The sequence below is a fragment of the Gastrolobium bilobum genome, unplaced genomic scaffold, assembly GCF_033153095.1.
Source record: "Gastrolobium bilobum isolate Gb01-03AN ecotype WA unplaced genomic scaffold, APGP_CSIRO_Gbil_v1 utg107494, whole genome shotgun sequence".
Taxonomy (NCBI): Eukaryota; Viridiplantae; Streptophyta; class Magnoliopsida; order Fabales; family Fabaceae; genus Gastrolobium; species Gastrolobium bilobum.
The window spans coordinates 7,400-19,554 of NW_026896012.1; the positions used below are offsets into that span (position 1 = coordinate 7,400).

The 12,155-nt window shown below is 43.5% G+C and overlaps 1 non-coding gene across 1 annotated transcript; it reads left to right on the top strand.

Annotated features, from left to right (window-relative positions):
- The first annotated feature begins 11,508 nt into the window (after window positions 1-11,508).
- Window positions 11,509-11,615, top strand: LOC133297293 (small nucleolar RNA R71). Its single transcript, XR_009749624.1, has one exon. It is a non-coding gene; the product is annotated as a small nucleolar RNA R71 (small nucleolar RNA).
- Window positions 11,616-12,155: the final 540 nt, after the last annotated feature.

The following is a 12,155-nucleotide window of genomic DNA, read 5'->3' on the forward strand; positions in this document are numbered from 1 at the left end:
ACGGCTACTGTTCTGCGAAATCCTAGAATATCCGGATACTCCTCGGGACCATATCCGGATATGCAATATCCGGATATACAGATTCATATATCCGGATATACAATATCCAGATATCCTAAAACCCCATATCCGAATACACATATCCGGATATCAAATATCTGGATATTACACGGGCAGATATCCAGATATTTCACGACAGAATGCAGTTTCTGCATTTTCGTGAAGATATCCCAAAAAGGTTCCCTTTTACCGATTTTAAACACCTAATCATGCATTTCTAGGCGTGTTCAACATTACCCAACAACAAGTTATCATCTGTAAGTCATTAGATGCATCAAGGTACCATTTTTAAGCCTTAAAACTCAAGTTAAAGGTTGGTGATCATACCACAGCTCAAAAATAGCATAGGGAGATGCTCTTGGAGCTCAACACAGCCCCTCAAGTCTGACTTAAGGAAGATGGACGAAAATGGCTTCACAAAGGTTGGTTCTTTCTCACCAAAGGTCACCACTTGGACCTCAAAATGCCATGACTATGGCTTTCAACACCCAAACCACCCAAAACCAGCACCCTCACCCACACACAGAGGATGGAAACTCAGAATACACCCTCACACTTCCTCACCATGCATGTTCTTAAGTGTATACAAGCTCAAAGAGGGAAGAAATCAAGTAAAGGTGAAAACTTGAGTTCAAAAATGGTGAAATGAGGCAATGGAACAGTGAACCACCCTCAGCCCACCAAGTGCTTCACGTAGGAATTCTGGTATGCCTAGGGTTATGTGCTAAAATGCATATATATAGCCAAAACTCACTTAAGCGCACAGTATTAACTTTAATTTCTACGCTTAGCATCTTAATCCCAAACTTTGGATTATGAAACTACATAATTTTCTAAGAATTATCATATTTTTCTTATATTTTTCTGAGCATCTTTCCGGTACGCGCTTTTCAAAGCCAGTACCGGTTTCTAGCACCAGTTCTCATTATTTGGACTTGAAACTCGTTTTACAAGTCCTACATATTATTCTAGTAATTATCATGCACTTACTTTATTTTTTCGGGATACTTTTTCGGCACGCATTTATACCGACTAGCAGAACCGGTATCTGCACTTTTCTTCCGAAAAGCGATTTTCAGCATTCTTAATCACTTATTATGATTATTAAGCCTCATAAATAATAATTAGGGTCAATTATGGAATCATTTCCTATTTTTGCATAATTAATTAATTAAATACCTTAATTAACGGTGCGGGTTCTTACATTCACCCCACCTTTTTAGGATTTTGACCTCAAAATCAGAAACATACCTGGTCAAAACTCGGGGTACTGTCGGAGAAGCTCGTCCTCACGCTCCCAAGTACACTCCTCAGGAGTTCTTCCGGTCCACTGCACCTTGACCATTGGAATGATCTTGCTCCTCAGCTGCTTCTAGCCACGATCGAGAATTCTGAGTGGTCCAACGGGAGTCTTTAGGTTCTCCCGAACCTCCACATCATCCAGTTGCACCACGTGCGACGGATCTGCTATGTACTTCCGAAGCTGAGACACGTGAAACACGTCGTGGATGTTAGCCAGGTTCGGAGGCAAGGCAAGCCGGTAGGCAACAGGTCCTACCCTACCAAGGATCTGGTATGGCCCAATATATCGCGGGCTCAGCTTCCTCACTCCGAGTGCCCGACCTACACCGGTGACAGGTGAAAGTCTCAAAAACACGTGCTCACCCTCACTGAACTCCAGCGGACGATGCTTGACATCATAGTAGCTCTTCTGGCGATTTTACGCCTGCTTCAACTTTTCACGGATCATCTGGATCTGCAAGATGGTATCTTGGACAAAATCCAAGCCAAAAAGCTCCTTGTCCCCAACCTCAGACCAACAAGTAGGAGTCCGACACCTCCTACCATACAGTGCTTCGTAGGGCGCCATGCCCAGGCTAGCATGAAAGCTGTTGTTGTAAGAAAACTCAACCAACGGAAGGTACCTATCCCATGCTGAGCCCTGCTCCAACGTGCAAGCTCGCAACATGTCCTCCAAGGTCTGGATGGTCCTCTCAGTCTGTCCATCAGTCTGAGGGTGATAGGCGGTACTCAATCTCAACTGCGTACCAAAAGCCTCCTGCAACGCCTCCCAGAACCGAGATGTGAACTTCGGTCCCTATCACTAATGATACTCTCGGGAACCCCGTGAAGCCTCACAATCTCGCGGACATAAAGCTTGGCCAACTGCTCTGTAGTGAAGCTCACCTTCACTGGAAGAAAATGGGCAGACTTTGTCAGTCTGTCCACAACGACCCAAATAGAGTCACAACCCGCCTGAGTCTTCGACAATCCCACCACGAAGTCCATGGAAATACCTTCCCACTTCCACTGTGGTACCTCAAGAGGTTGAAGTTCACCAGAAGGTCTCTGATGCTCAATCTTCACCTTTTGGCAAACCAAACACTTGGACACAAAGATAGAAACATCTTTCTTCATGCTCGGCCACCAGAAGTTCTTCTTCAAGTCTTGATACATCTTAGTAGCACCAGGGTGGATAGAAAACTGACCTTTATGGCCTTCTGCCATAACCTCCTCTGTCAACGGGCCTCGAGGAACTACAATCCTCTGCTGAAACAAAAGCAATCCATCATCATTCCAAGACACACCGTCTTGGTTCTTCACATAATCCAGACACTCTCTCTGAACTTATGCCTCTTTAATCTTTTCAAGCAGCTCGTTCACCACATCAGATGCTTCCAATCCGAGAAGTACACTCTCACACGGAGCGGTCACTGCCAAGTTGCAGAACTTCTCAACCACATCGAACTTACCAAGTAACAAACTGGATGAACTACTGGATTTCCGACTCAAAGCATCAGCTACCACATTGGCCTTGCCAAGATGATACCTTAGCTCGAAGTCGTAGTCCTTTATGAACTCCATCTATCTCCTCTGCCTCATGTTCAACTCCTTCTGGTCGAACAGGTACTTCAAACTCTTGTGGTCACTGAACACCACAAACCTCAAACCAAAAGATAATGCCTTCAAATCTTGAAAGCAAACACAATAGCAGCCAACTCCAAGTCATGAGTAGGGTAGTTCTCCTCATGAGGTTTCAACTGCCTCGAAGCATAGGCGATCACTTTGCCCAACTGCATCAACACACAACCTAGCCCCTTCCCGGAGGCGTCGGTGTAAAGCTCAATCTCAAGCGCAGGATCAGGAAGGACCAACACAGGAGCAGTAGTCAGTCTCTCCTTCAACTCCTGAAAATAGACCTCACACTCGTGAGTCCACACAAAAGGAGTCTCCTTCCGAGTAAGGCGAGTCAATGGCAACACCATGGTGGAGAATCCCTTGATGAACCTCCGATAGTAACCTGCCAAACCCAGAAAGCTCCTCACTTCCGTAACTGTCTTGGGTCTCTCCTAATCCAGTACGGCCTCAATCTTGTTCGGATCCACTGCAACTCCCTCAGCAGTAATAACATGCCCAAAGAACTTCACAGACTTGAGCCAGAACTCACATTTGGAAGGCTTCGCATACAGCTTCTTCTCTTTCAGCACTTGCAGAACAGTTCTCAAATGCTCCACATGCTCTTCCTCCGTCTTGGAGTAAATCAAAATGTCGTCAATGAAGACGATCACAAACTGATCCAGGTACGGCTGGAAAATCCGGTTCATGTAATCCATGAACACAGCAGGTGCATTGGTGAGACCGAACAGAATCACCAAGTACTCAAAATGACCATATCTCGAGCGAAATGCAGTCTTCGGGACATCCTCCGGCTTCACCCGAATCTGATGGTATCCGGACCGGAGATCAATCTTGGAATACACATAAGCACCCCTGAGCTGATCCAACAGATCATCAATCCGAGGAAGGGGATACTTGTTCTTGATTGTCACCTTGTTCAGCTGCCAGTAGTCGGTGCACAATCGCATTGTCCCGTCCTTCTTCTTCACAAAGATAACCGGTGCTCCCTAAGGAGACACACTCGGTCTAATGAAGTCTTTCGCTGAAAGATCCTCAATATGCCTCTTCAGCTCTGCCAACTCCGGTGGCGACATCCGGTATGGAGCTAAAGAAATCGGCCCCACACCAGGCAACATATCTATGGAGAACTCTATCTCCCTCTGTGGCGGAAACTCAGGAATCTCCTCAGGAAACACCTCGAGGAACTCCCTCACCACAGGAATGCCGGTGATGTCCTCCTGTGTACCGCTCACCAAACCTCCCAACATGACATAACCAAATGCCCCTGCTCTCAAGGCTCTCCTAGCCTGCAACAACGAAATGTACGGTGAGGAACTGGCTGTGGAATCACACGGAGACAACACTACACGCTTGGCACAACAATCAATCATCACACAATTTCTGGACAGCCAAACCATGCCCAGAATAACCTCCAAGTTTCCCATCAGCAATCCTATCAGATCCACCGAGAACTCACGGCCATTCCACTGAAACGCCACATCGCGATGAACAGTGGTAGCATCACATCTTTCTCCGGTGGCGGTAGTCACCCGCATCGGTGGAGAAAGCACATCACTGGGCAACTCAAGCCCCAAAGCAATCGGGGTAGCAACAAAAGAATGTGTAGCCCCAGAGTCAAACAACACATCAACAGCTGATGAACCAATCATAACAGTACCTCTGACAAGGTTCGGAGCTCGATCCGACTGCTGACGATCCAGAGTATAAACTCTCCCAGAAGATGGTGGCACTACCGGTGCCGAAGTAGGTGGAAGGGGAACCATCTGAAGTGGCACTGCCTGCACTGTAGTAGCCCTCGTTGTGGCTGACGGACAGTCTCTGGAGAAGTGGCCCTCCTTGCCACACTGAAAGCAAATCAACTGGCCGGTAGAGCACGGCCCAAAATGAGTCTTCCCGCATCCCGAACACCTGGGAGTAGGAGGTCTCGCTGCACTCCCCTGAATAGAAGTCCTCTTGAACTGACTCGGCGCCTGCCGAGCTGCCAACTGTTTACCCTTGTTCTTGTTCCCAAACTTCCTGTCTCGCAAAGAAGTGGAACTACCAGCTGCAACCTTCGTCGCCTCAGCAACCTTGGCCTTCTTGGCCTTACTCGAGCTGTAGTAATCTTCAATATCACGACACTGCTGAACCAGTGTCCCAAAATCCCTAGAAGCAGAACCAGCTAGGTAACCAGCAATTTCCTCACTAAGTCCCCTGCGGAACTTAGCAGACAGAAATGTAGGAGTAGGCCTCGCCATCCTGAAGTGTGCGAACTTCACCAACTGGTTGAACTTGGCCAGGTACTCGTCCACAGACTACGAGCCCTGAACCAATCTGTCAAACTCTCCCTGCTGCCTCTCATGAGCTTCATAAGGAAAGTACTGACATAAGAAGAAGTCCTCAAACATAGGCCAAGTCATCACATGACCCTGCATCTCGTAGACATGAGGAAGGTTTGTCCACCACTCATGGGCATCGCCCTCTAGCATGTAAGTAGCGAACATCAACTTTTGCGGATCTGTGCACTGCATGACCCGAAAAATCTTGTCTAACGCCTAAAGCCAACGTGCCGCAGCAACAGGATCAAAGGATCCATCAAAGGCAGGTGGCTTATGCTTACGGAAAGCATTCAGCCGGCGATCGATCTCATCACGATCCTCAACAAAAACAGGGACGGTCTGCATGGCCCCCGTAAGATGACTGCCATCTCCCATCTGACTCTGAGAGTCATCCTGCAGACTGGGTGGAGGTGGTGGTGGTGGCGGCGGTGGAGGTGGTGGCGGTGGAGCATGACCAACATCAGGGCCATTCCTCATCTCCTCGAACATGACCATAAAATGTAACACCCCGTGTATACTCGGAATATTAACATTACATCGTATTAAGCGGTGCTTAATTAAAAATTGCGGAATATTCTTTTTCTTTTCAATTATGATGTCATTATCAATTACCAACTTGATTACTTAATCAATTTCATAAAATATCGCCTGTATGTAAATTGCAAAAAGACATCTACTGAAATACCTCAATATATAAATAAAGTGTGTATCTAAATCACGGTATTACATCTCGTAATCCGGACAATATCCTGATACATTAATACAACTCCAAAAGACTCAAGACATAAACAAGACATAACAATACTATGTGTCATGGACAATCCCCATGCTCACCAAATAAACATAGTAAACAACAAGTCTCAACATAAAACTCCAAAATATAAACTAAAGCTATAAGCATAAAAGCAGCATACAAATCCAGCATCCAATCATGGCAGCATAATATAACAGCAATCTAACTCAACTCCGGCCTCCTGCCGCTTGAGGTCTCAACATTACCTGACCCTGAAATAAGCATTCCCCAAACGTGGGGTGAGATCTCTAAACTAGAAATCTCAGTAAGACAAGGGGTCCTCAAGGATCTTCCACCCCAAGCTCACTTACATGTGCAATATAAGTTCAAAAAGCATTTATATCATTATCAGTTCTAAAACTATGTAGTGCAACAGATATCTATGGCATGTGTGTAATCACTATCTACTGGCCAGAGAAATGTAGGAATACGTCTATTCCCTACATGTAGTACAAGGAACACCGCTTGCACCTCACCCACAGCCTCACCCTCTTGTATGTTCTACATACTCAGGCTTACCGTATAGGTGGAACACCTCCATGCATATCAACAAGGCACTAACATATAATAGCTCAACAGCATTTCCAAAACATCAAAAACATGTAACACAACATGCATATACCATATCCCCATGGGACATGGTGGAACCACAACGTGGCTAAACCGAGGACACGAAAGCTTACCTCTAAGCTAGCTATCCAATGCCACAAGCTCAAAGTCCAATCACAGCAGATCACAATCTGATATGGACCAAATATAAATCAATAGCATGTACCACATGCATACAAATTAAAGACAACGCCTTTTCATTATGTTTTCAAGTCTTAAAGCTTCTAACAAAGCTACAAGCCCTTAATCCCATGATTGTGGCTTAGTCCATTAAATACAGAAGTTCAACTTCATCAATCTAGGGTCTACAAACCCCCAATAGCCTACTGTATGCACAATACGACAACTGTTCTGCGAAATCCTAGAATATCCGGATACTCCTCGGGACCATATCTGGATATGCAATATCCGGATATACAGATTCATATATCCGGATATACAATATCCAGATATCCTAAAACCCCATATCTGAATACACATATCCGGATATCATATCCGGATATCAAATATCCGTATATTACACGGGCAGATATCCAGATATTTCACGACAGAATGCAGTTTCTGCATTTTCGTGAAGATATCCCAAAAAGGTTCCCTTTTACCGATTTTAAACACCTAATCATGCATTTCTAGGCGTGTTCAACATTACCCAACAACAAGTTATCATCTTTAAGTCATTAGATGCATCAAGGTACCATTTTTAAGCCTTAAAACTCAAGTTAAAGGTTGGTGATCATACCACAGCTCAAAAACAGCAGAGGGAGATGCTCTTGGAGCTCAACACAGCCCCTCAAGTCTGACTCAAGGAAGATGGACGAAAATGGCTTCACAAAGGTTGGTTCTTTCTCACCAAAGGTCACCACTTGGACCTCAAAATGCCATGACTATGGCTTTCAACACCCAAACCACCCAAAACCAGCACCCTCACCCACACACAGAGGATGGAAACTCAGAATACACCCTCACACTTCCTCACCATGCATGTTCTTAAGTGTATACAAGCTCAAAGAGGGAAGAAATCAAGTAAAGGTGAAAACTTGAGTTCAAAAATGGTGAAAGGAGGCAATGGAATAGTGAACCACCCTCATCCCACCAAGTGCTTCACGTAGGAATTCTGGTATGCCTAGGGTTATGTGCTAAAATGCATATATATAGCCAAAACTCACTTAAGCGCACAGTATTAACTTTAATTTCTAAGCTTAGCATCTTAATCCCAAACTTTGGATTATGAAACTACATAATTTTCTAAGATTTATCATATTTTTCTTTTATTTTTCTGAGCACCTTTCCGGTACGCTTTTTTCAAAGCCAGTACCGGTTTCTAGCACCAGTTCTCATTATTTGGACTTGAAACTCGTTTTACAAGTCGTACATATTATTCTAGTAATTATCATGCACTTAGTTTAATTTTCCAGGATACTTTTTTGGCACACATTTATACCGACTAGCAGAACCGGTATCTGCACTTTTCTTCCGAAAAGCGACTTTCAGCATTCTTAATCACTTATTATGATTATTAAGCCTTATAAATAATAATTAGGGTCAATTACGGAATCATTTCCTATTTTTGCATAATTAATTAATTAAATACCTTAATTAACGGTGCGGGTTCTTACAGTAATCACTAGCATCACACATTAATTCAAATGGTAATGAAAAATCAGGTGCCATCATGATAGGTGCAGTGGTCAACTTTTCTTTTAAAACATGGAATGCATGCAGACATTCATCATCAAACAGGAACTCTTGGTCCTTGACCAATAACTTGCATAAGGGCTTGGCAATTTTTGAAAAATCTTTTATGAACCGCCTATAAAATCTTGCATGACCAAGAAAACTCCTCACACCCTTAACATTAACAGGTGGAGGGAGTTTCTCAATCACAGAAATTTTTGCCCTATCCACTTCTATTCCTGTTCTAGACACCTTGTGTCCAAGAACGATACCTTCTGTCACCATGAAGTGACATTTCTCCCAGTTCAAAACCAAATTACAGTCCTGACATCTTTTTAAGACAGAATCTAATTTTTTCAGACATACATTAAAATCAGACCCAAATACAGAAAAATCATCCATAAATATTTCTATACATTCCTCTACCATATCAGAGAAAATGGAAAGCATGCACCATTGGAAAGTGGCAGGAGCATTGCATAGACCAAAAGGCATCCTCCGATATGCGAAAATTCTATATGGACATGTAAATGCGGTCTTCTCCTGGTCCTCTGGTGCCACAACTATCTGATTGTACCCTGAATAACCATCCAAGAAACAATAGAAAGCATGTCCTGCCAACCTCTCTTGCATCTGATCCAAGAAAGGAAGTGGAAAATGATCCTTCCTGGTTTCCTTGTTCAACCTCCGATAGTCAATACACATTCTCCAACCTGTGATTGTCCTTGTGGGAATCAACTCATTATTCTCATTTTTCACCACAGTCATCCCTCCTTTCTTGGGTACTGTTTGCACAGGACTCACCCAAGCACTGTCTGAAATAGGGTAAATCATCCCAGCATCAAGCAACTTCACAACCTCCTTCCTCACTACCTCCTTCATAGTGGGGTTGAGTCTCCTCTGTGGTTGCCTTACTGGTTTGACCTCTTCTTCCATCAATATTTTATGGGTGCAGAAGGAAGGATTGATACCCTTGAGATCAGAAAATTGCCAACCAATTGCCAGCTTATTCTTCTTAAGTACTTCAATCAAATTTCCTTCTTCTTCATCAGACAACATTGCATTAATGATTGCTGGATATGTTTGATCATCCCCAAGGAACACATACTTCAAATGTTAAGGTAATTCTTTAAGTTCTACCTTAGGTGCTACTTTTGGAATGTCATCAATCTTCTTCTCAAGCTCTTCCACTTATGGCTCTTCTTGGTAATCTTCTGTACCTGTCTCTTCTTCTGATCTTTCTTCCTCAACTGGGAATTCTTCTTCTTTATTCACTTCTTCCACAACCTCCTGTATCACATCCAATCTAAAACAATCCCCCACATCAACAGGGTGCTTGATAGTTTCAAATACATCAATTGTGACTGTTTCCTTGTTCAACATCTATCAAAGATCTTACAGTTGCTAAAAAGGGTCTTCCTAACAATAGAGGACTTTCTGTATCCTCTTCCTCCATGTCAAGAATCACAAAATCCACTGGAAAAATAAACTTGTCTACCTTGACCAAGACATCTTCAACCACACCTCCAGGCCTCTTGATAGATCTACATACAGTCAACGACATCAAGTTTGTTGAAAGCCGTTGACTGTATGCAAGATCCAGAATAAGATTGGTCTCCTTCAAAGTGTTGATTCCCAAAGCTCTACATACAGTCAACAGCATCAAGTTTATACTGGCTCCCAAATCGCACAATGTCTTTCCCACCTCCACATCTCCTATAGCAATAGAGATACTGAAGCTTCCAGGATCTTTCATTTTTGTTGGAAGCTTCTTCTGGATTAGGGCACTACACTCTGCTGTTAGGGCCACTATCTCACCATCAGTTAATTTCCTCTTCTTAGTAAGAAGATCCTTCATGAACTTTGCATAGTGAGGCATATTTTCCAGTGCTTCATAAAATGGTATTTTAATTTGTAAATTTTTGAAGATATCCAGAAATCTTGCATAGTGTTGTTTCTGAATCTCTTGCTTCAACCTTTGAGGGTAGGGAACTCTAGCATAGGGAGATAAAATAACTGGCTGTTCTTTCTTGTCATCCATCTTCTTCTTTTCCCACTTCATCATCTTTTGTGGGAAAGCATTTTCACCAACTTCTACCTCTCCTTCATTCTTATTGTCCTTCCCTTCCTCTTCTTTCTCAATTCCAACTATAACATCTCTAACAACTACTTCCTTCTCACTTTTCTCATTTCTCATCTTCTCTACTTCATCATCAGAGACTACATCTTCAACTACAACATCTTCTTCATTCTTTTTATTTTCCACATTCTTTTTCACTGGTTGAAGTACCAACCCACTTCTTGTCATAATTGCTTTACAGTGCTCCTTAGGATTCACTAATGTATCACCTGGAAATTTCCCTTGTGGTCTCTCTGATATCTGTCTTGATAATTGACCAATCTGGGTCTCCAAATTTCTGATTGATGCTTCCTGATTTCTGAAAGAAGTTCTGGTCTACTGCATGAATGCAGTTGTCTCTTCCCTGAATGAATTAGACCCCTGGATATAATCCTGAGTTGTCTTAGATAACTGAGCAAACGCTTTCTCCCATGCAGCAGGATCACTTGACTGCTCCTTCATATGTGGTGGTGGAGGATGTAATGGTGGGTTCAATTGATGGTTGGAACTATAGCTGAATCTTGGGTGTTGATTCTTGTTCTTCCATGGTGGCACATAAACATTCCTTCCCTGATTGTTGTAGTTCCTTTGATTATTCTGATCATACCACACTCCATTCACCTCTGCTTGTTCTGGTGATCCCCCATAATCACACTCCTCTGTCACATGGCCTTTGCCACCAGATAGCACATACACTCTTGGTTTCCACAGAAGCTACCTTTTGTGAAGAGAGTTGCTTAATAAGGGTATCCAACTATTGCTGCTGTTGTCTCTGTGTCTGCATCAGCTGATCATTCCTTGCCAACAGAGCATCATACCCATCCAACCTGATGATTCCTGTCCTTCTGTCAGCTACTGGGGCATTATCAAATTCCTGAGATGCCAATGACTCAAAGATATCCAAGGCTTCTTGAGGAGTCTTGGTAGTCAATGATCCACCAGCAGTGGCATGCACCAAGGTTCTAGTGTTAGTGGTCATTCCTTGCAAGAAGATTGCTGCTTGTTGCCATGCCTCAATTCCATGCTGTGGACATTTCCTCAACAAAGTCTTGAATATCTCCCAAGCCTAATAAATGGATTCTGACTCTTTCTGCTTAAAGCTTGTAATCTCATCCTTCAACTTAACCCTCTTGGATGCTGAGAAAAACCTCTGCAAGAACTTAGTTTGCAGATCATCCCAAGTTGTTATACTTCCTTGTGGCAATGATTGCAGCCATCTCCTTGCATCATCTGTCAGTGAATGAGTGAATAGTCTCAACAGAATTGCATCTCTTGTGACACCATTTATCTTCACAGTATCACTCAACAACAAAAAGTTCTCTATGTGCAGGTAAGGGTCCTCTGCACTGGTTCCGGCAAACTGATCCTTCTGCACCAAATGTATCAAAGCAGGCTTCAATTCAAAGTTGTTGGGCTCAACTGTTGGGCGCACAACACTCCCAATTGGAGGAATCACTGCAGGAGTCATGTACTCTCCCAGTGTCCTCTGTGGTGGTGGTGGTGGTGGTGGTCTGTGATTCTCTGCCATTATCTCTTCCTGATTAACCGTACTGGATTCACCAATTTCTTGCAACTGTCTCCTTTGCCTGGCTGCCCTTTTGTGCTTCCTCGATGTCCTTTCTAATTCTGGATCATACAACAACAAATTCAGATCAAGTGTACC